General features: G+C 37.0%; 1 pseudogene; it reads left to right on the forward strand.

Annotated features, from left to right (window-relative positions):
• Nucleotides 1-19,524: 19,524 nt before the first annotated feature.
• LOC101334707 (TIR domain-containing adapter molecule 2-like) lies at nt 19,525-20,250 on the forward strand (annotated as a pseudogene).
• Nucleotides 20,251-25,481: the final 5,231 nt, after the last annotated feature.

A 25,481-nucleotide genomic window follows, 5' to 3' on the forward strand; every position in this document is an offset into this window, starting at 1 on the left:
GACAGAAGAGTGAGGAGATATGGGGATTTATGTATATGCATAGCTGATTCACTTTGTTATAAAGCAGAAACTAACACACTATTGTAAAACAATTATACTTCAATAAATATGTTAAAAGAAAAATAGCAGGTGGATGGCCCTTCAGTTTATGGAAGTTTCTGGATCTTCCAGAGGCTGGGGAGTTTACCTTTTCCTTGAAGTCCATGAGATTCATTAATATCTTTTTAATAAATGCCATCATTGTGTAAAAAAACCATCATGAGGTTTACTGTTCTCATTTATTTTAATAAATTTGTTGAAAGGTATATATTTTCCTTTTGGATTACCTCGGCTACTTAAGTTGGAAAACAATTGACCATATACATGTTGATCTATTTCCGGACTCTCCATTCTGTTCCATTGATTTATACATTGACATTTACACCAACACCACATTTTCTTGTTTATTGTAGCTTTAAAATAAGTTTGAAATCAGGTAGTGTAAATCCTCAAATTTGCTCCTCATTTTCAAAATTGCTTGGCTATTCTACGTTTTCTGATTTCCATGTAAATTTTAGGAACAGCTCATGAAATGTTATTTAAAAAAACAACAACCCTGCTGCGATTTTGGTTTGGATTGCTCTGAATCTATTGATCAATTTAGGGAGATATGTCAACTTAACAAGCAATATTGAATGCTCCAATACAAAAGCATAGTATAGTTATTTAGATCTTCCTTAATTCCTCCTAGTGATGTCTTTTAATTTTGTCATCAGGTCTTGCGCATCTTTTGTCAAAATTTTCTTTAATTATATAACATGTGTGATAGTATTATAATTGGTAGTGATTTTTTAAATTTATATTTCAGAGTTTCCATTGCTGCATTAGAGAAATACAATTAATATTTGTATCTTGTGAGCTTGCTAAGGTCAATTCTTAGTTATAGTAATGTTTTTAAAAAGTCCGTAGGAATTTCTAAGTAGACAATCAGATCATCTATGAATAAAAAAATTTTACTTCTTCCTTTCCAGCTTGTTTGGCTCTTATTTCTTTTTTTATTGCACTTCCTAGAATGCCCAGTAATGCTGAGTAGAAGTAATTAGTGTGGGTATGCCTGTCTTCCTTCTGATTGGTGGAGGTATTACTAGTCTTACCAGTAAATACAATAATAACAGTAGGATTTCTGTAGATAGTCATCAGATTCATGAAGTTCCCTTCTATTCCAAGATTTCTGAAATTTTTTGACATATGGGTACTTAATTTTAACAAATGCTTCTTTTTTGTTTGTTTTGTTTTTGTTTCTTTTGCAGTACGTGGGCCTCTCACTGTTGTGGCCTCTCCTGTTGCAGAGCACAAGCTCTGGATGTGCAGGCTCAACAGCCTTGGCTCATGGGCCCAGCCGCTCTGTGGCATGTGGGATATTCCCGGACTGGGGCACGAACCCATGTCCCCTGCATCGGCAGGCGGACTCTCAACCACTGTGCTACCAGGGAAGCCCAACAAATGCTTCTTATATATCCATTGAGATGATCAGACCTTTTTGTCTTTAATCTGCTAATATAGTAAAATATACTGATTGATTTTCAAATGTTAAGCCAATCCTGAATTCCTGGGATAAACTCTACTTGGTTATGATATATTCTCCTTCAGCATATTATTGAATTTTATTTCCTAAAATTTTATGAAGAAAGTTATTGGTCTGTAGTTTTCTTTAATTATACTACCTTTGTCTAGTTTTGGTACCAGGGCCTCATAAAATGAGTTGGGAAGGGTTCTCTCTTCTATTTTCTGGAAGAGTTTGTGTAGGATTAGTATTATTCCTCACATTAATACTTGGAATAATTCACCAAGGAACACATATAGGAAAAGAGATTTCCAGTTTTCCTTCTGGGAAAGTTTTAATCTACAAAATCATTTTAAAATACATATAAGACAATCCAGTCTATCTATTTCTTCGTCAGTTAGCTTTGATAGTTAGTGCCTTTCAAGAAATTTGTCCATTTCATCAAATTTTTCAAATTTTTTTGTATTAAGTTGTATATAGTATTCATTTATTATCCTTTAAACATCTGTAAGATCATTAGTGATGTCTGCTCCTTCACTCTTTTTTTTAAATTTATTTATTTATTTATTTTTGGTTGTGTTGGGTCTTCATTGCTGCATTCAGGCTTTCTCTAATTGCGGTGAGTGGGAGCTACTCTTCACTGCAGTGCACGGGCTTCTCATTTCAGTGGCTTCTCTTGTTGTGGAGCATGGGCTCTAGCTATGCAGGCTCAGTAGTTGTGGCTCACAGGCCCTAGAAAGTAGGCTCAGTATTTGTAGCACACAGGTTTAGTTGCTCTGTGGCATGTGGGATCTTCCCAGATCAGGGTTCAAACCCGTGTCCCCTGCATTGGCAGGAAGATTCTTAACCACTGCACCACCAGTGGTGTCCCTGACCCATCACTCTTGATGTTGATATTTCTCTTTTCTCTTTTTCCTCCTGAGTCAGGCTAGATGTTTGCCAATTTTATTGATCTTCTCTAGGAACCATTGCTTTTCTACATTGCTTTTCTCTTTTCTCCTCCACTGGTTTCTGTTCTTGTGTGTATTATATACTTTCATCTGCTCACTTGTGTGTATTATATACTTTCATCTGCTCAAATTAAATTATGGATTTAATTTACTATTCTTTTTCAAGTTTCATAAGTAGAAGTTGAGGCCACTGTAATGAGACCTTTCTTCTTTTCTAATATAGTCATTTAGTGCTACACATTTCCCTCCAAGCACTGCTTAAGTTGCACCTGGAAAATTTTGATATCACATTTTTATTTTCATTCAATTCAATTACCTTCTTATTTCTATTTTGATTTATACTTTAATCAAACGGTTACTTCAAAGTTATTGTTTAGTTTCCAAATATTTGGAGGATTTCCAGGTAACTTTCTATTATTAGATTTTTAAAATAATCATTTCTGATCACAGGATATACTTTATATGATTTGCATTATTTTAAACTTATCAGGATTGTTTTATAGCCTCAAATATACTCTACCTTGGTAAATGTTCCATTTGTGCTTGAAAAGAAGGTATATTTTTCTCTTGCCACGTAGAGTGTTCTATTAATATCACGTCAAGTTGATTGACAATGCTCTTATAGTCTTATATATCCTTACTGATTCTTCCTTTTTCCTATCAAATATTAAGAAAGGAGTGATAAAACCTCTGACTATAATTGTGACTTTGTCCATTTCTCCTTTAAGTTCTCTAAGTTTATGCTTCAAGTATTTTGAGGCTCTGTTACTAGTTTCATAAACATATTTATATCTTCTTTATGAATTGATAACATTTTCATTATGAAATTACCTTCTTTATCCTTGATAATATTCTTTGATCTGATATTTAATTTGTCTTATACTAATATAAACTTCTCAGCTTTCTTTTGATTAGTGTTAGCATAGTATACCTTTTCCCATCTTTTATTAATCTATTTGTGTCTTTACATTTATAAATTGTTGTTCTTAAAATTTATTGTAGGCAGCAGAAAGCTCTGTCTTGCCTTTTAACAAGTGTGACAGTCACTGCCTTTCTTATAGTCATTATACCACTTATATTGAATATGATTATTGATGTGTTAAAATTAATTTTACCATTTTACTATTTGTTTTCTATTTGTCTCATCTTTGTTTACCTTTCTCTTTTTCTTCTGCTTTGTTACTTATAAATAAGTTAATAGTTTCTGCTTGAATATTATTTTTTAAAAAATTTTAGTTTCTAGTACTGTAAATTTGGAGAGTAAAACCCAGTTTTTAAGACTGTAAAGTTCCTAAGACCAAACATTTTGGGAACTTCTAGTACAGAGAGACATTAAAGGAGAAATACAGGGGGTAGACAACAGAAGCAAAAAGAACTACAATCCTGCAGCCTGTGGAACAAAAACCACATTCACAGAGAGATAGACAAGTTGAAAAGGCAGAGGGCTATATACTAGATGAAGGAACAAGATAAAATCTCAGAAAAACAACTAAATGAAATGGAGATAGGCAATCTTCCAGAAAAAGAATTCAGAATAATGATAGTGAAGATGATCCAGGACCTCGGAAAAAGCATGGAGGCAAAGATCGAGAAGATGCAATAAATGTTTAACAAAGATGTAGAAAAAATAAAAAACACAAAAACAGACATGAGCAATACAATAAATGAAAAGAAAAATACACTAGAAGGAATCAACAGCAGAATAACTGAGGCAGAAGAATGGATAAGTGACCTGGAAGACAGAATGGTGGAATTCACTGCTGCAGAAGAGAGTAAAGACAAAAGAATGAAAAGAAATGAGGACAGCCTAACAGACCTCTGAAACAACATTAAACACAACAACATTTGCATTATAAGGATTCCAGAAGGAGAAGAGAGAGAGAAAGGACCTGAGAAAATATTTGAAGAGATTATAGTTGAAAATTTCCCTAACAAGGGAAAGGAAATAGGCAGCCAAGTCCAGGAAGTGCATAGAGTCCCATACAGGATAAAGCCAAGGAGAAACATTCTGAGACACATAGCAATCAAATTGGCAAAAAATAAAGACAAAGAAAAATCATTGAAAGCAGCAAGGGAAAAATGGCAAATAACATACAATGGAACCCCCATAAGGTTAACAGCTGATTTCTCAGCAGAAACTCTACAACCCAGAAGGGAGTGGCATGAAATACTGAAAGTGAAGAAAGGAAAGAACCTATAACCAAGAATACTCTACCCAGCAAGGATCTCATTCAGATTCAATGGAGAAATCAAAAGCTTTACAGACAAGCAAAAGCTAAGAGCATTCAGCACCACCAAACCAGCTCTACAACAAATGCTAAAGGAACTTCTTTAAGGGGGAAACACAAGAGAAGAAAAGGACCTACACACACACACAAAAAAAAACCCAAAACAATCAACAAAATGGTAATAGGAATATACATATTGAAAATTACCTTAAACATGATTGGATTAAATGCTCCAACCAAAAGACACAGGCTTACTGCATGGATACAAAAACAAAACTGATATATGTGCTGTCTACAAGAGACCCATTTCAGACCTAGGGACACATAGATATTGAAAGTGAGGAGATGGAAAAAGATATTCCATGAAAATAAAAAACAAAAGAAAGCTGGAGTAGCAATACTCATATCAGATAAAATAGACTTTAAAATAAATAATGTTATAAGAGACAAGGAAGGACACTATGTAATGATCAAGGGATCAATCCAAGAAGGATATAACAATTATAAATATATATACACCCAACATAGGAGCACCTCACTACATAAGGTGACTGCTAACAGCTCTAAAAGAGGAAAGCAATCGTAACACAATAATAGTGGGGGACTTTAACACCACACTTACACCAATGGAGAGATCATCCAAACAGAAAATTAATAAGGAAACACAAGCTTTAACTGACACAAAAGACCAGATAGATTTAGTTGATATTTATAGGACATTCCATCTAAAAAAAGCAGATTATACGTTCTTCTCAAGTGCACATGGAACATTCTCCAGGATAGATCACATCTTGGGTCACAAATGAAGCTTCAGTAAATTTAAGAAAATGAAATCATATCAAAAATCTTTTCTGGGGCTTCTCTGGTGGCTCAGTGGTTGAGAGTCCGCCTGTTGATGCAGGGGACACGGGTTCGTGTCCCAGTCCGGGAAGATCCCATGTGCTGCGGAGCAGCGAGGCCCGTGAGCCACAGCTACTGAGCCTGCGCATCTGGAGTCTGTGCTCTGCAATGGGAGAGGCCACAACAGTGAGTGAGAGACTCGTGTACCACAAAAAAAAAAAGAAAAAAAGAAAAAAAAATCTTTTCTGACCACAATGCTATGAGACTAGAAATCAATTACAGGGGAAAAAAAGTAAAAACAAACAAACAAACAAACAAATGGAGAATAAACAACACGTTACTAGATAACCAAGAATCACTAAGGAAATCAAAGAAGAAATAAAATAATACCTAGAGACAATGAAACCACGATGATCCAAAACCTATGGGATGCAGCAAAAGCAGTTCTAAGAGGGAAGTTTATAGCTATAAAAGCCTACCTCAAGAAACAAGAAAAATCTCAAATACACAATATAACCTTACACCTAAAGGACCTAGAGAAAGAAGAACAAACAAAACTCAAAGTTAGCAGAAGGAAAGAAATCATAAAGATCAGAGCAGAAATAAATGAAATAGAAACAAAGAAAACAATAGCAAGAAACAATAAAACTAAAAGCTGGTTCTTTGAGAAAATAAACAAAATTGATAAACCATTAGCTACACTCATCAAGAAAAAGAGGTAGGGGACTCAAATCAATAATATTAGAAATGAAAAAGGAGAAGTTATAACAGATACAGCAGAAATACAAAGCATCCTAACAGACTACTACAAGCAAATCTATGCCAATAAAATGGACAACCTGGAAGAAATGAACAAATTCTTAGAAAGTTATAACCTTCCAAGACTGCACCAGGAAGAAATAGAAAATATGAGCACACCAATCACAAGTAATGAAATTGAAACTGTGATTAAAATTTTCCAACAAACAAAAGTCCAGGACAAGATGGCTTCACAGGTGAATTCTATCAAACATTTACAGAAGAGCTAACACCCATCTTTCTCAAACTCTTCCAAAAAACTGCAGAGGAAGGAAAACTCCCAAAATCATTCTATGAGGCCACCACCACCCTGATACCAAAACCAGACAAAGACACTACAAAAAAACAAATTACAGACCAATATCACTCATGAATATAGAGGCAAAAATCCTCAACAAAATACTAGCAAACAGAATCCAAGAACACTTTAAAAGGATCATAGACCGTGATCAAAAGGGATTTATCCCAGCGATGCAAGGATTCTTCAATATACGCAAATCAATCAATGTGATACACCATATTAACAAATTGAAGAATAAATATCATATGATCATCCCAATAGATGCAGAAAAATATTTTGAAAAACGTCAACACCTATTTATGATAAAAACTCTCCAGAAAGTGGGCATAGAGGTAACCTACATCAACATAATAAAGGCCATATACAACAAACCCACAGGAAACATCATTCTCAATGGTGAAACACTGAAAGAATTTCCTCTATGATCAGGGACAAGACAGGGATGTCCACTCTCACCACTATTATTCAACATAGATTTGGAAATCCTAGCCACTGCAATCAGAGAAGAAAAAGGAATAAAGGAACACAAATTGGAAAAGAAGAAGTAAAACTATCACTCTTTGCAGATGACATGATACTATACATAGAGAATCCTAAAGATGCCACGAGAAAACTAATAGAGCTGATCAATTAATTTAGTAAATAAGCAGGATAGAAAATTAATGCACAGAAATCTCTTGCATTCCTATACACTAATGATGAAAAATCTGAAGGAGAAATTAAGGAAACACTCCCATTTACCACTGCAACAAAAAGAATAAAATACCTAGGAATAATAACTATCTAGGGAGACAAAAGACCTGTATGCATAAAACTATAAGACATTGATGAAAGAAATTAAAGATGATACCAATAGATGGAGAGACACACCATGCTCTTGGATTGGAAAAATCAATATTTTGAAAATGAATACACTACCAAAAGCAATCTACAGATTCAATGCAATCCCTATCAAATTACCAATGTCAATTTTTACAGAACTAGAACAAAAACTCTTAAAATTTGCATGGAGACTCAAAAGACCACGAAGAGCCAAAACAGTCTTGAGGGAAAAAAACGGAGCTGGGGGAATCAGACTCCTTGACTTCAGACTATACTACAAAGCTACAGTAATCAAGACAATATGGTACTGGCACAAAAACAGAAATATAGATCAATGGAACAGGATAGAAAGCCCAGAGATAAACTCAGACACCTATGGTCAACTAATATATGACAAAGGAGGCAAGGATATACAATGGAGAAAAGACAGTCTCTTCAATTAGTGGTGCTGGGAGAACTGGACAGCTACATGTAAAAGAGTGAAATTAGAACATTCCCTAACACCATACACACAAATAAACTCAAAATGGATTACAGACCTAAATGTAAGACTGGGCACTATAAAACTCTTAGAGGAAAACATAAGAAGAACACTCTTTGACATAAATCACAGCAAGATATTTTTTGATCCACCTCCTAGAGAAATGGAAATAAAAACAAAAAGAAACAAATGGGACCTAATGAAACTTAAAAGCTTTTGCACAGCAAAGGAAACCATAAACAAGATGAAAAGACAATCCTCAGAATGGGAGAAAATATTTGCAAATAAATCATCAGACAAAGGATTAATCTCCAAAATATATAAACAGCTCGTGCAACTCAATTTTAAAGAAACAAACAACCCAATCCAAAAATAGGCAGAATACCTAAATAGACATTTCTCCAAAGAAGACACACAGATGGCAAAGAAACACATGAAAAGCTGCTCAACATCACTAATTATTAGAGAAATGCAAATCAAAACTACAATGAGGTATCACCTCATACAAGTTAGAATGGGCATCATCTGAAAATTTACAAACAACAAATGCTGGAGAGGGTGTGGAGAAATGGGAACCCTCTTGCACTGTTGTTGGGAATGTGTATTGATACAGCCACTATGGAAAACAGTATGTAGGTTCCTTAAAGAACTAAAGATAGAATTACCATATGACCCAGCAATCCCACTACTCAGCATATACCCAGAGAAAACCATATTTCAAAAAGACGCATGCACCCCAGTGTTCATTGCAGCACTATTTACAATAACCAGGTCATGGAAGCAGCTGAAATGCCCATCGACGGATGTATGGATAAAGATGTGGTACATATATACAATGGAATATTAGTCATAAAAAGGAAAGAAACTGGGTCATTTGTAGAGACGTGGATGCATCTAGAGACTGTCATACAGAGTTAAGTAAGTCATAAAGAGCAAAGCACACATCGTATATTAACGCATTTATGTGGAACCTAGAAAATGGTACAGATGAACCGGTTTGCAGAGCAGACATTGAGACACAGAAGTAGAGAAGACACGTATGGACACCAAGAGGGGAAAGTGGCAGGCAGTGGGGTTGGTGGTGTTGGGATGAATTGGGAAATTGGGATTGACATGTATACACTGGTGTGTATAAAATAGATGACTAATAAAAAAAAAACATAAAGAAAAAGAGAATTTGGGCTTCCCTGGTGGTGCAGTGCTTGGGATTTCACCTGCTGATGCAGGGGTCACGGGTTCATGCCCTGGTCCAGGAAGATCCCACGTACCATGGAGTGGCTAGGCCCGTGAGCCATGGCCGCTGAGCCTGTGCATCCAGAGCCTGTGCTCCGCAATGGGAGAGGCCACAGCAGTGAGAGACTCACATACCGCAAAAAAAAAAGAGAGAGAGAGAATTGTGTAAAGACCAAAATAAATTGAAATCCAAATATGCAATGACTGATGAATACTGCGGATGAATCAGAACTTCCCAGGCAAGCTATAACAGTTTTTTCCTGGTCATCAAAGAAACATGCAGTCTTGAATTATCCTGATGGAAGATTATGCATTTTCCGCTGATTAATTCCAGACACTTTTCATAGAGTGCTGCCTTCAGTTGGTCTAATTGGGAGCGGTACTTATTGGAGTTAATTGTTTAGTTTTCCAGAAGGAGCTCTTAATAGAGGACTCACTTCCAATTCCACTATATACACAATATCACTTTCTTTGGATGAAGACTGGACTTTAGTGTGGTTGGTAGTGGTTCATTTCTCTTGTCCCATGATCTCTTCCATTCCACATTATTGTACAGTATCCACTTTTCACCACCTATCACAATTTGTTTTAAAAATGGAATGTTTCCATTATGTTTAAGTACAGAATTACACGTGGAAATATGGTTTAAAAGGTTTTTTTCACTTAACTTATGTGGAACCCAAACATCAAAGCGATTAGCATAACAAAGGCAGTGCAAATGAATTTCAATGCTTGATTTGGATATTTTGAGTATGTCAGCTATGTCCTGTGTGGTATAACGTTTATTGCTCTCAATTAATATCTCAATTTGATCATTATCAATTCAACTGGTCTACCTGACATTGGGGCATTGTCCAGTGAGAAATTACCAGCATGAAACTTCACAAACCACTTTCGACATGTTTGATCAGTCACAGCACCTTCCACATATACAGCAGAAATCTTTTTCTGCATTTCAGTTGCATTTTTACCTTTCTTGAAATAATAAAGCATAATATGCAGAAAATGTTGCTTTTTTCGTCCATCTTCAATATTAAAATGACTATACAAAAATTCACCAATTTTGATAAGTTTTATTTTAAATGAATGCTGATATGACAGCTGTCAATAAAATCTAACAAAATTTTCTGAATGAAGTTAAAGACAACTAAACACTACTAGAACCATCTTACAGAAAACACCAAAAAGACTTTTTGGCCAACCCAATAGTAGAAAGAAAGAAATCATTAAGATCAGAGCAAAAATAAATGAAATAGAGATGGAGAAAACAGTAGAAAAGATGAATGAAACAAAAAGCTGGTTCTTTGAAAAGATAAATAAAATTGATAAACCTTTAGCGAGACACATCAAGAGAAAAGGGAGAGGGCCCAAAACAATGAAATTAAAAATGAAAAAGGACCCATTTGTTTATTTTTGTTTTTATTTCCATTTCTCTAGGAGGTGGGTCAAAAAGGATCTTGCTGTGATTTATGTCATAGAGTGTTCATCCTATGTTTTCCTCTAAGAGTTTGATAGTTTCTGGCCTTACATTTAGGTCTTTAATCCATTTTGAGCTTATTTTTTTTGTATGGTGTTAGGGAGTGTTCTAATCTCATACTTTTACATGTACCTGTCCAGTTTTACCAGAACCACTTATTGAAGAGGCTGTCTTTTCTCCACTGTATATTCTTGCCTCCTTTATCAAAGATAAGGTGACCATATGTGTGTGGGTTATCTCTGGGCTTTCTACGCTGTTCTATGCATCTTTATTTCAGTTTTTGTGCTAGTACCATACTGCTTGATTACTGTAGCTTTGTAGTATAGTCTGAAGTCAGGGAGCCTGATTCCTCCAGATCCATTTTTTGTTCTCAAGATTGCTTTGGCTATTCGGGGTCTTTTGTGTTTTCATACAAATTGTGAAATGTTTTGATCTAGTTCTGTGAGAAATGCCAGTGGTAGTTTAATAGGGATTGCAATGAATCTGTAGATTGTTTTGTGTAGTAGAGTCATTTTCACAATGTTGATTCTTCCAATCCAAGAACATGGTGGATATCTCCATCTATTTGTATCATCTTTAATTTCTTTCATCAGTGTCTTATAATTTTCTGCATACAGGTCTTTTTTCTCCTTTGGTAGGTTTATTCCTAGATATTTTATTCCTTTTGTTGCAATGGTAAATGGGAGTGTTTCCTTGATTTCACTTTCAGATTCTTCATCATTAGTGTATAGGAATGCCAGAGATTTCTGTGCATTAATTTTGTATCCTGCTACTTTACAAAATTTGTTGATTAGCTCTAGAAACTTAAAAGCTTTTGCACAGCAAAGGAAACTGTAAACAAGACCAAAAGACAACCCTCAGAATGGGAGAAAATATGTGCAAATGAAGCAACTGACAAAGGATTAATCTCCAAGGTTTACAAGCAGCTCATGCAGCTCAATAACAAAAAAAACAAACAACCCAATCCAAAAATGGGCAGAAGACCTAAACAGACATTTCTCTAAAGAAGATATACAGATTGCCAACAAATACATGAAAGAATGCTCAACATCATTAATCATTAGAGAAATTCAAATCAAAACTACAATGAGATATCATTTCACACCAGTCAGAATGGCCATCATCAAAAAACCTAGAAACAATAAATGCTGGAGAGGGTGTGGACAAAAGGGAACACTCTTGCACTGCTGGTGGGAATGTAAATTGTTACAGCCACTATGGAGAACAGTATGGAGGTTCCTTCAAAAACTACAAATAGGGCTTCCCTGGTGGTGCAGTGGTTGAGAGTCCACCTGCTGATGCAGGGGACATGGGTTCGTGCCCAGGTCAGGGAATATCCTACATGCCACGAAGTGGCTGGGCCCGTGAGTCATGGTCATTGAGCCTGCACGTCTGGAACCTGTGCCCTGCAACAGGAGAGGCCACAGCAGTGAGAGGCCCATGTACCACAAAAACAAAACAAAACAAAAATAAAACTACAAATAGAAGTACCATACGACCCAGCAGTCCCACTACTGGGCATATACCCTGAGAAAACCATAATTCAAAAAGAGTCATGTACCAAAATGTTCATTGCAGCTCTATTTACAATAGCCAGGAGATGGAAGCAACCTAAGTTTCCATCTTTGGATGAATGGATAAAGAAGATGTGGTACATATATACAATGGAATATTACTCAGCCATAAAAAGAAATGAAATTGAATTATTTGTAGTGATGTGGATGGACCTAGAGTGTGTCATACAGAGTGAAGTAAGTCAGAAAGAGAAAAGAAATACTGTTTGCTAATACATATATATGGAATTTAAGGCAAAAAAATAGGTCATGGAGAACGTATGGGTAAGATGGGAATAAAAGCACAGACCTACTAGACAATTGACTTGAGGATACAGGGAGGAGGATGGGTAAACTGTGACAAAGTGAGAGAGTGGCATGGACATATATACACTACCAAACGTAAAGTAGATAGATAGTGGGAAGCAGCCGCATAGCGCAGGGAGATCAGCTTGGTGCTTTGTGACCACCTAGAGGGGTGGGATAGGGAGGGTGGGAGGGAGAGAGACACAAAAGGGAAGAGATATGGGAACATATGTATTTGTATAACTGATTCACTTTGTTATAAAGCAGAAACTAACATACCATTGTAAAGCAGTTATACTCCAACAAAGATGTTAAAAAAAAAATGAAAAAGGAGAAGTAACAAGTGACACCACAGAAATACCCAGAAGCATAAGGAACTACTAAAAGCAACTATATGCCAAGGAAATGGTCAACCTAGAAGAAATGGAAAGTTCTTAGAAAGTTACAGTCTCCCTGGAATGAACCAGGGATAAATAGAAAATATGGACAGATGAATCACAAAATTGAAATCGAAACTGTGATTTAAAACTCCCAACAAACAAAAGTCCACGACCTGATGGCTTGACAGGTGAATACTATCAAACATTTAGAGACAAGTTAACACCTATCCTTCTGAAAGTGTTCCAAAAAATGCAGAGGAAGGAACACTCCCAAACTCATTCTATGAGGCCACAATCACCCTGATACCAAAAACACAAAAATATCATACACACAAGAAATGTTACAAGGCAATATCGCTGATGAACAAAGATGCAGAAATCCTTGGCAAAATATTAGCAATCCGAATACAACAATACATTAAAAGGATGAAACATCACAGTCAAGTGTGATTTATCCCCGTGATCCAATGATTTTTTAATATCTGCAAATCAATCAGTGTGATACACTGCATTAACAAATTGAAGAATAAAAACCATATGATCATCTTAATAGATGCAGAAAAATCTTTTGATGAAATTCAACATCCATTTATGATAAAAGATTCTCCAGAAAGTGGGCATAGAGGGAACATACCTCAACATAATAAAAGCCATATGTGACAAACCCACAGCTAGCATCATAATCAATGGTGAAAAACTGAAAGCATTTCCTATATGATCAGGAACAAAACATGGATGCTCACTCTCACCACCTTTATTCAATGTAGATTTGGAAGTCCTAGCCACAGCAATCAGAGAGGAAAAAGCAATAAAATGAATCTGAATTGGAAAATAAGAAGTAAAATGTCACTGTTTGCAGATGACATGATAGTATACATAGAAAATCCTAAAGATGATACCAGAAATCTACTAGAGCTCATCAATGAATTCGGTAATATTGCAGGATATAAAATTAATACATAGAAATCTGTTGCATTTCTATACATTAACAATGAAAGATCAGAAAGAGAGATGAAGGAAACATATAGTAAATGCTGGAGAGTGTGTGTAGAAAAAGGAACCCTCCTACACTGTTGGTGGGAATGTAAGTTGGTATAGTAACTATGGAGAACAGTATGGAGGTTCCTTAAAAGACTAAAAATAAAGTTACCATATGATCCTGCAATTCCACTCCTGGGGATATATCCGAAGAAAACTATAATTCAAAAAGATACATGCACCCCATTTTCAGAGCAGCACTGTTTACAATAGCCAAGACATAGAAGCAACCTAAATGTCTGTTGACAGATGAATGGATAAGGAAGATGTGGTATATATACACAATAGAATATTACTCACCAGTAAAAAAAAGAATGAAATAATGCCATTTGTAGCAACATGAGTGGACCTAGAGATTATCATACTAAGTGAAGTAAGGCAGACAGAGAAAGACAAATATAATATGGTATTACTTATATGTGGAATCTTTTAAAAAAGATATAAATTAACTTATATACAAAACAGAAATAGACCCACAGACACAGAAAACAAACATATGGTTACCAAAGGGGAAGGGGTGAGGGATAAATTAGGAGTTCAGGATTAACATATGCACACTACTATATATAAAACAGATAGCCTAAAATGACCTACTGTATAGCACAGGAAACTATACTCAATATTTTGTAATAACCTATAAGGGAAAAGAACCTGAAATAGAATATTTATATATAACTGAATCACTGTGCTGTACACCTGAAACTAACACAACACTGTAAATCAACTATACTTCAATTTTTAAAAATCCAAAAAAACTCTTCCTTTTGATTGGAGTATTTAGTCTATTTACAATTAATGTAATTATGGATAAGTTGGATTTATATCTGCTTCTCTGCTATTTGTTTTATACATTTTTTTTAACTTTTTCGTTTCTCTACACCTCCATTACTGCTTCTTTGTCCCTTAAATTTTTTGCAACATACCATCTTAATTCCCTTGTTTGTTTTACTATATTTTGAATATACAATAATATCCAAAAATTTGCTCTTCCTCATATTTTGTGTTATAAGTTTCCTACAAAATAATGTTTATACATTGTAAGCCCATCAACACACCTATGGACACCTCATTCTCTAGATTTTACTTTTAAGCTTTTCTGGCTAACCTATTGTTCACTCCAACTCTTACCTATTGCCTCAGGCAGTCATAATGTTAAATAGTTGTTTCTGATTGTTTTTGACAAATGTCCCAGGGAAATTGGTTATTGACACTGAGGCAGCTCTTAATCAGGTCAGTAAAAGACAGCCTTGTATATGGGGGTCTTCCCATAAACTGCCAGACAGGTCAAATAACAATTTTCCAAGAATGGGATTTTGAAAAAGGTCCAACCCTATTCTGCCCCCTCCAGTGGCTGCCTTGTTGCTGGTTTTCCCTGTGATCACACAGTTAGTTTTCAAGGCTACTGCAGAACTGGGAGGGGGCATGGGAATAGGGCAAGTTAAAATGCTACAAAGCTTACTGAGATACAGAGGTTTTTAATAAATGCTCAGTGGAGTTCTACAAGGTTTTGGTTAATTTCCAGAGCTTTGAAAACATTGATTATGACCATTTTTGCCAGTATTCTCATTGCTTTTTATGGATGAGAGGTATTCTGGTAGTCTTTGCTCCACCATTCTCACTGATGTCACAGCAGATGATTAATTTCAGATATTTTATGTAAGGTTTTTGTCGTTGCTGTTTCTTGGTTTTAATAATTTTGGTCGAATATGGTTAACACCTGCCTTGAATTTTTTGCCAAGCTGCATTATTTTACTCTATGCTCCTTTGTGTAAATCATTGGTACCTCAATTACACAATTCTCAAGTCCTGAACGAGGCTATGAAATGTTTCTGAAGAATATCTTTGACCTGCACACAGCTATTCTTTTGGCCAAGCTCAATTCCAAGATGAGGTTATCATATATTCAGTTACATATGTGGCTTTGGATACCAGGTTTTCATTAGAAGATATCAACCTACATACTACTCATTTGCATATTCAGTCATATTTCTGAAATATATATATATATATATATATATATATATATATATATATATATATATATATATATATAACAAGCCATCTATCATCTATCTGAATGCTCTAGAAGCACACTCTGGAACAAAATATCTGTAGTGTGATACTGCATCCACATACTAAAACCTGCTCTTTTTTTGCTATCTTGGCACCATTCTCCACTCCATTGCCCAAATCAGAAACACAGTAGTCACCTTTTACTTCCTCCTCTCCCACAACAAATCAATAACTAAATCTTGATTATGCCACATCACCTTGTTTATATCTTTAGAATCTGCCTACCTCTCTTCAGCTCAGTGCCTACTACCTTACTTCAGGCTCTACATCTTTCACTCAGAATATCACAAAAGCCTCCAAACTGTCTTCCTGCCACTAGTCTCTCCTCTCTTCCAGGAATTCTCCATACTACTGTAGCATGATGTTTCTAAACACTAAAATACTTAGCATGCCCTATACTGCCCTTCACAATCTTTCTGACCTCAGAGCTCTTGCCTTCTGTAAACAAAGGTGCTGTCCTAAACAGCACCACTAGCTGATTACATGCTGATTTCCATTTTGTTCAAATGCTACATTGGAGGCAAAAGAACCAACACATTTAGTGCATGTAGAATTCTAGAAATGACAGAATACATGGAAACATTTGCTTCTCCTCTGACACACCTCTAAACTCCTCTCTAAGAAGAATGAACACTTATATGACTAGTCAAATTTCAAAATATATCAGATCATGGTTGTTGTCAGTTCTCTGTTCTCTTACGGATCAAGCTTATCTGTGTGGTCATCTGTCACATTGCAGCCAACAATCAGGTAAGGCCCTGAGATGTAGGTTTTGGTTTAGGTAGAGGAAAGAGGCCCCATAGGCCTCTGGACTTAACCATAAGCTCCAACCTGACCTACCACAGTACTCTGAATAGATTTCTGGATAACAAGTATCTACTTTGCTTCTCACTACCATTGTTTCTTGTGTGTATCTTCCTCAGGAACTTTGTGGAGAGGAGAGCTATGGTCTAAGGTAGGAATTAGAGATTCCTTGGTCTTCTGAGCCCAATGTTATTAAATCCTACTGTTATTTCTAAAAATGTACATTCATAGAAAAAAATATCAACCTCGGGACTTTATTGTCTCAAATAAACCACATAGCTAACTTTATGTGCTGGCATCTGCTTTTGATGCTTTCATTTTTATTGAAGTATAGTTGATTTACAATATTAGTTTCAGGTGTATAAGATAGTGTTTCAATATTTTTATAGGTTGTACTCCATTTAGTTATTACAAAATAATGGTTATATTTCCCTGTACTGTACAATATATCCTTGTTCTTTATTTATTTTAAACATAGTAGTTTGTGTCTCCTAATCCCATACCCGTATCTCACCACTCTTCCCTTTCCCTCTCTGCACTGCTAACCAATAGTATGTTCTTTATATCTATGAGTCTGTTTTGTTAGATACATTCGTTTGTTTTATTTTTTAGATTCCACATATAAGTAATAACATAGAGAATCTTTCTTTTTCTGCCTTATTTCAGCAAGCATAATACACTCTAGATCCATCTGCATTTTTGCAATGGACAGAATTTCATTCTGTTTTATGGCTGAGTAATGTTTCATTATATATATATATATATATATATATATATATATATATATATATAATCTTCTTTATCCATTAGTCTGTTGATGGACACTTTGGTTGCTTCCATATCTTGGCTATTGTAAATACTGCTGCTATGAACATTGTGGTGCACGTATCTTTTTGAATTAGTGTTTTTGTTTTCTTCTGATGTATACCCAACAGTGGAATTGCTGGATCATATGGTACTTCTATTTTTAGTTTTTGATGATAGCCATTCTGACCAGTGTGAGGTAATATCTCATTGCTGTTTTGATTTGCATTTCTCTAATAATTAGTGATGTTGAGCAGCTTTTCATGTACCTGCATAGAGCAAGTGTTAATACATAAGCTGAATATTAATGAAGATAATTCAATAATCCTTAAAACAGACAGGAAGGAGCAACTTGCTGCAGAAAAAAGTGCGTTTTATACCTAGGCATTCTCAGTGCTCTCTCAAAGAAACATTTTAAAACAGCAACAATGGTTTTAGAAAGATCCATTGTCCATGAGAAATAGAAGGCTAACAAGTACCTCAACAATAAACAATAATCTTGGGGACTGATTTCATATCAAATGACTGACAGGATTTGGTCATATTTCTGTAATCCAGTACTAATTTTTCAATTGTAGTCATGAGATTAACTATAATATACAAATGGCTACTATAATTTTTTTAAGATGATGATGAGTTGTTTCCTTTATCATTCTGGAAGTAATACAGAATTCAATTGCTTTCAGACTCTAAAATTGAGATTGAACAAGAAGCTTGTTCAACTACCTTTCTCAGAAATATGTGGAAAGGAGAATGTTAGCTACTTTTCCGAGATGGTTTATGGAGAGACTAAGTGAACTCCACAATTAGCATCAGCTTCATAGTTATAGGACAATCTTACTTAGATACAGATGCCCATGACTTATAAGTTTTACCATGAGATACACACATAAACACACACATCCTTCACTCTCTGTTACTCTGTCCCTGTCCCTGTCTCTGTCTTTCTCATCCTCTTTCTCCCTCTCTCTTGGGTTCATCCTAAAACACACATACATACATAATATAACCATATGTAATTGTTGATATTTAACCATTTTTGACCTGAAAAATGACAATTTCGTATGGTTATACTGAATATAAGTATATATAAAATATTACATAATAAATAAGTATATATTACACAATATATATTTATATGTATGTGCATATATATTTTCCCCCAAAGAGTTATGCAATACCAGCTTCCATGAACATCAAACCACCAAACTTTGCCCATAGATCATAATTCAGCAATTATCACTAGTTGCATTCTCCTTTTCACTCAACACACACACATTCATACACAGCAACAGGGGAAATTCAAAAGCTTTCCCTATCATTTCCACTTAGAGCTATGTCAAAGGTAGTTTTCTTTTTTTTCCCCTGCTGAGTAGCATATTATTATTGATAGCTAATAATATGGAAATTAAAATTAATAAGACTGGTGGGGCCACCCCCACCCATGGCACCACAACCTGGGTCCCACCAGGCCCTCAGAGCCGTGGGCCAGTGAGGCCAGCCTCCAAGGGTTAAGTGTCAGTGAGTCTCCAAAATGAGGGGACTCAGCGGTCCCCAGACTTTCACACAGGGATGGTAGACATGGGTACGGGATTTGCAGCGCACCATGGACTGCACACCTCTCCCTCTGGATGTCTGAGGGAAGTCACACAGCACTCTGCAGGAGAGGAAGACAAAAAATCATGGGGCCACGCCACTGCCCGCCTTCCAGGTGTCCTGCCTGAGTGCTTTTGTAGCACCTGTTATCCGGAATGGAGTACCAGTGCAATGAGTCCTAATTGTCTACTTATTCTGGCTTCACATCCTTAAATCCCAGCAGGTCTTGTCTTGGTGCAGGAATGAAAATAAATGCCAGGAAATAAATAAAGCTTTCTTCTGACTTTGATATTTATGATGGGTATGGGGAAGCTCAAAACAGATCCCTGCTCTCTTTCTCTCTCTTAGGGTAAATGTCACAGTGTGGACACAAAGCAAAGACATTATGAGTCAGATTCCAAGAAATCTGAAGAAATCTCCCTGCGTGATGATGCTGAGCATAGCAATACAACAGAGATACATACAGCAGAGCAGGAGGGAGCTGAAGGAGTGGAAGATATGCCTGAAGTGGAAGCAGAAGAAGAGGTGTTCCCTCAAATTTGTGATATTGCTGAAGATGACATAGCCGAAGCTCTCAGAGTCCAGAATCTGCTGCAAAGTGACTTTGCCATCAAACCTGGAATAATTTTGCTGAGATGCAATGTGGCAAACAGCATTTACAGAATTCAGATGATGCTGTAAAGGCGTCTGCCTGGTCAATCTCATTATTGACTGAAAACTTTTAAAAAGATACCTGGTGTAAGTAAGTCCCAGTTCTATATGTCCCTAATGAAATCCATTGACAGACCACACAAACAAAACTCTGTATTTGTTGTATATCTGTATATCCCCATGTGGCCCTTGAACAACCCCCTGCCCTGAGAAAGGACTCCCTTTGCTCTGTGAACCATCAATGCCCTAGAGAAAGAAAGTTATAGCTTTCTTACACAAGTAGAAAGAAAATTTCAGGAGTCTGTGTATAAGATACAACAAACTATATGGAAAGAGACAAGAAATATGGTACAAGGGCAATTTATTGCCTGAGATGAAACACACAACACACAGCTGGCTCTTGTTTGTAATCAAATGATATCTCTTCACTTGAGAGAGCAAATTTCTAGGAAAAAGTTTAAATAAAAGAAAACCTTACTCTACAGAAACCTATGGAGCACAAGAAAGATAAATTTCTCCAGGACAATCTATAGAATTGTGATACTTTTTGATATTTTGATAAAATTGAGATTGTCAGAGCTTCAAGAACTTTCCTCTTATAGTTTTCTTAGTTCATGGATATGACAGAGGATATTTTAAATTCATATTCTTTGTGTTGAACTTTGAATGAAAGATTATAGGATAGACATTTTAAAAATATGATAACACTTTCATTTTGTTCTCAAAGGACACACAGAAGAAAATGGCCCTGAGAGATCTGACCACCCTCCCTCTTGAGGTGCCTCTCCTGTATATTGTAATAAAGTATCCCCGGTATTGTCACCCAGAAATACGGATAGTCAGAATAGAACATTTAGAATGGGGGTGCTGATAAATATGAAACCAAAAGTAGATGTGAAAATGGTAGGGCTTTTAAAAAGAATCCAATCAAATGTGTTTTCCTTTCTGCTTGAATTTGCATGTTTGGAAGCAATTCCTACCACTGATTAGGAGCGCATTTGATAGTGTTGTGGTTAGGGACTCCATGAGTGCTGTTGAGATGTTCCCTGGAGCCTGAAGATCTCCATGCCAGTCATCAACTGTAACTAGGGCTTTATTTGAAGGGCTTCTGAAAGGTGTATGTGTCCTGGGCCTTTAAAATGTCTAAATATTAATTTAAATTCTCCTTTAAAATCAATAACCTCTATTATGGCAGCCTTTAAAAGTTCTTCTCACACAAAACGCTCTATCCAGGAAATATTTCTCAGCTAGGTGATCAGAGTAGACTGACTGTGTGTGCGTGTGTGTGTGTGTGTGTGTGTGTGTGTGTGTATGTGTGTATGTGTGTTTATTTTTAGATTTGGAATAGAAGTAGGAGATGTGTTTTATTGCCACATCTTCTAGTGCCCCACACTCATAGCAAGCCAGAAGGGCCTCAAATAGACCGATTCCTTTCCCTCACAACCATTCTGCGCCAGCTGAGAATGAGGGAGAACCATCATGTACAGAGCAGGGACAGGATGATATATTAAGCATACCATGTTGTAATGAAAGCACCTGATGGGCGATCAGGAGACCTTGTTCTAGTCCAATTCCTGCCACTGAGGATGAATGTGACCATGGACAAGCAATTTACTCTCCTTTACTGTGAAATAAAAAGGATTGGACTGATGGATCTCTAAAGGCCTTTGTCTTCTTCCAGAATGTGAACAACTAGGAACCAGAAAATGGAACAAGGAAAAAAACAGAATTTTATAATGTGATATACATTATAATAGATGCAGGAAGGTATAAGCCTACAATGAAAAGATATTCTTATATGTTTACAGCATAATTGATTTCTAATGCTGTCCATTATACTTTTATAGTCACAGGAAAGAATTACAATACATGTTTACTCAGATTTTTTAAAAATACATTTTTATAGGGACACTTGAGCAAAGACATACTGCCTAATTTTTCTTTTTCCTTATCTGCACTTCTCCATATCCCCTCCTAACACTGGGGTCTGCTCACATCTTTCTGTAGTATACCTCTTCATACTCATGAACCAACATGTTTCCTGAGGAACTTCTTCCATAATCCTGCATGTAAGTCAAACCTCCTCCTCTACTAGTACTTATAAAAGATGAGATTCTTCTCATTGTATGGTGACTTAAAGTTCCTTTCTCTCGTAGTAGTTTACTACTCACTTTTCTTTTGCAATTCTAATGATAAGTATTCATTCGTTTTTGCCATACTGTTTCCTATATCTCCAATTACATGTACAAATAAAACATTAACCACTCACCCTCCCTGCCTGCCAAAGCTGGATGGTGTTTTGTAAATAAGTGTTTTTATTCTTTACTCTTGACTAAATTTGATTATTTCTAATGCTAATGAAGATCGTGGAAAAGCTTTTGTGAAAAGATTTATCAATCTCTACTTCCCCATAGAGCACCAGGCACAATGTCTCATTCAATTTGGAGTTAAATGTATGTTTATAATGTTAAGTATTGAATAACTATATATGTTGAAATTAACAGTTGTAAGCAGGGATTATCAAAATAGCTAAACTGAGAATGAAAAGAGGTAAAGGTGTGGCTTTAGGGATGTGTGTGTGTGTGTGCTGTGACTGTATGCATGTACACATGTATAGATTCAGCATTACACATACACAGGGAAATTGTGAGAAATTTTGCCACATGCTGGAGAGCATCCATTTCGAGTACCTGTGGGGATTACTGCCCACTCTGCAGCTTCACAGAAGAATCTGACAGAATTCCCAATGCCACATGACCTACACCATAAGGTAAACTTATCATCTAACCTAACAAGAGGTCCCCAAAAGTATGATGCCTCAAAGCCATCATTAAAAACCCAAGTTCTGGAGGAGCTTCAAGATGGCAGAAGAGTAAAACGTGGAGATCAACTTCCTACCCACAAATACATCAGAAATACATCTACTTGTGGGAAAACGCCTACAGAACACTTACTGAATGCTGGCAGAAGACCTCAGACCTCCCAAAAGGCAAGAAACTCTCCACGTACCTGGAAGGGGAAAAGAAAAAAGAAAAAACAGAGACAAAAGAATAGGGACAGGGTCTGCACCAGTGGGAGGGAGCTGTGAAGGAGGAAAAGTTTCGACACAGTAGGAAGCCCCTTCGCGGGTGGAGACTGTGGGTGGCCGACGGGGTAAGCTTCAGAGCCGCGGAGGAGAGCAGAGCAACAGGGGTGCGGAGGGCAAAGTGGAGAGACTTCCACACAGAGGATCGGTGTCCAACAGCACGCACCAGCCCGAGGCTGTCTCATCACCCACAGGGACAGGTCGGGACTGGGAGCTGAGGCTCGGGCTTTGGAGGTCGGATTCCAGGGAGAAGACTGGAGTTGGCTGCGTGAACAGAGACTGAAAGGGCTAGTGTGCCACAGCTAGCCCAGAGGTAGTCGGGGGAAAAAGTCTGGAGCTGCCGAAGAGACAAAAGACTTTTTCTTGCCTCTTTGTTTCCTGGTGCGCGAGGAGAGGGGATTAAGAGCACCATTTAAAGGGACTCCAGAGACGCGCGAGCCACCGCTATCAGTGCGGACCCAAGAGACGGGCATGAGACGCTAAGGCGGCTGCTGCAGCCACCAAGAAGCCGGTGTGCAAGCACAGACCTCTATCCACACACCCCTTCCCGGGAGCCTGTGAAGCCCGTCACTGCCACGGTCCTGTAATCCAGGGACAACTTCCCTGGGAGAAGGCACGGCACACCTAAGGCTGGTGCAACGTCATGCTGGCCTCTGTGACCACAAGCTCATCCCGCATTCCGTATACTTTCCTCTTCCCGGCGTCAGTGAGCCAGAGCCCCCGAATCAGCTGCTCCTTTAACCCTGTCTTGACTGAGCTAAGAACAGACGCCTTCAGGTGACCTACACAGAGGCGGGTCCAAATCCAAAGCTGAACCTCAGGAGCTGTGCGAACAAAGAAGAGAAAGGGAAATTTCTTCCAACAGCCTGAGAAGCAGCTGATTAAATCTCCACAATCAACTTGATGTACCCTGCATCTGTGGAATAACTGAATAGAAAACGAATCTTCCCAAATTGAGGAGGTGGACCTTGGGAACATGATATATATATATATTTTTCCCTTTTTCTCTTTTTGGGAGTGTGTATGTGTATGCTTCTCTGTGTGATTTTTGTCTGTATAGCTTTGTTTTAGCATTTTTCCTAGGGTTCTGTCTGGCTGTGTTTTTGTTTTTGTTTTACTTTCCAAAAAACTTTTCCTAATAATTACTTTTTATATTAATAACTATATTTTATTTTATTCTTTCTTTTTTTCCTTCTTTTCTCCCTTTTATTCTGAGCCGTGTGGATGACAGGCTCTTGGTGCTGCAGCCAGGCATCAGGGCTGTGCCTCTGAGGTGGGAGAGTCAAGTCCAGGACACTGGTCCACAAGAGACCTCCCAGCTCCACATAATATCAAATGGTGAAAATCTCCCAGAGATCTCCATCTCGATGCCAAGACCCAGCTCCACTCAATGACCAGCAAGCTACAGTGCTGGACATCCTATGCCAAACAATTAGCAATACAGGAACAAAACCCCATCCATTAGCAGAGAGGCTGCCTAAAATCATAATAAGGCCACAGACACCCCAAAACACACAACCAGATTTGGAACTGCCCACCAGAAATACAGGACTCAGCCTCAACAACCAGAGCACTGGTACTACCCTCCTCTACAAAGAAGCCTACACAACACACTGAAACAGCTTAAGCCACTGGGGAGAAACAGCAAAAACAACAGGGAATACGAACCTGCAGCCTGCAAAAAGGAGACCTCAAACACAGTAAGTTAAGCAAAATGAGAAAACAGAGAAACACACATCAGATGAAGGAGCAAGGCAAAAACCCACCAGACCTAACAAATGAAGAGGAAATAGACAGTCTACCTGAAAAAGAATTCAGAATAATGAAAGAAAAGATGATCCAAATCTTGGAAATAGAATGGAGAAAATACAAGAAGCATTTAACAAGGAACTAGAAGAACTAAAGAGCAAACAAACAGTGATGAACAACACAAAAAATGAAATTAAAAATTCTCTAGAAGGGATCAATAGCAGAATAACTGAGGCAGAAGAACGGATAAGTGACCTGGAAGATAAAATGGTGGAAATAACTACTGCAGAACAGAACAAAGAAAAAAGAATGAAAATAATTGAGGACAGTCTCAGAGACCTCTGGGACAACATTAAATGCAACAACATTCAAATTATAGGGGTCCCAGAAGAAGAAGAGAAAAAGAAAGGGACTGAGAAAATATTTGAAGAGATTATAGTTGAAAACTTCCCTAACATGGGAAAGGAAATAGTTAATCAAATCCAGGAAGCACAGAGAGTCCCATACAGGATAAATGCAAGGAGAAAAACACCAAGACACATATTAATCAAACTATCAAAAATTAAATACAAAGATTAAATATTAAAAGAAGCAAGGGAAAAGCAATAAATAGCACACTAGGGAATCTCCATAAGGTTAACTGCTGATCTTGTAGCAGAAATTCTGATAGCCAGAAGGGAGTGGCAGGACATATTTAAAGTGATGAAGGAGAAAAACCTACAACCAAGATTACTCTACCCAGCAGGGATCTCATTCAGGTTTGAGGGAG

This window comes from Tursiops truncatus, chromosome X (genome assembly GCF_011762595.2).
Source record: "Tursiops truncatus isolate mTurTru1 chromosome X, mTurTru1.mat.Y, whole genome shotgun sequence".
NCBI lineage: Eukaryota > Metazoa > Chordata > Mammalia > Artiodactyla > Delphinidae > Tursiops > Tursiops truncatus.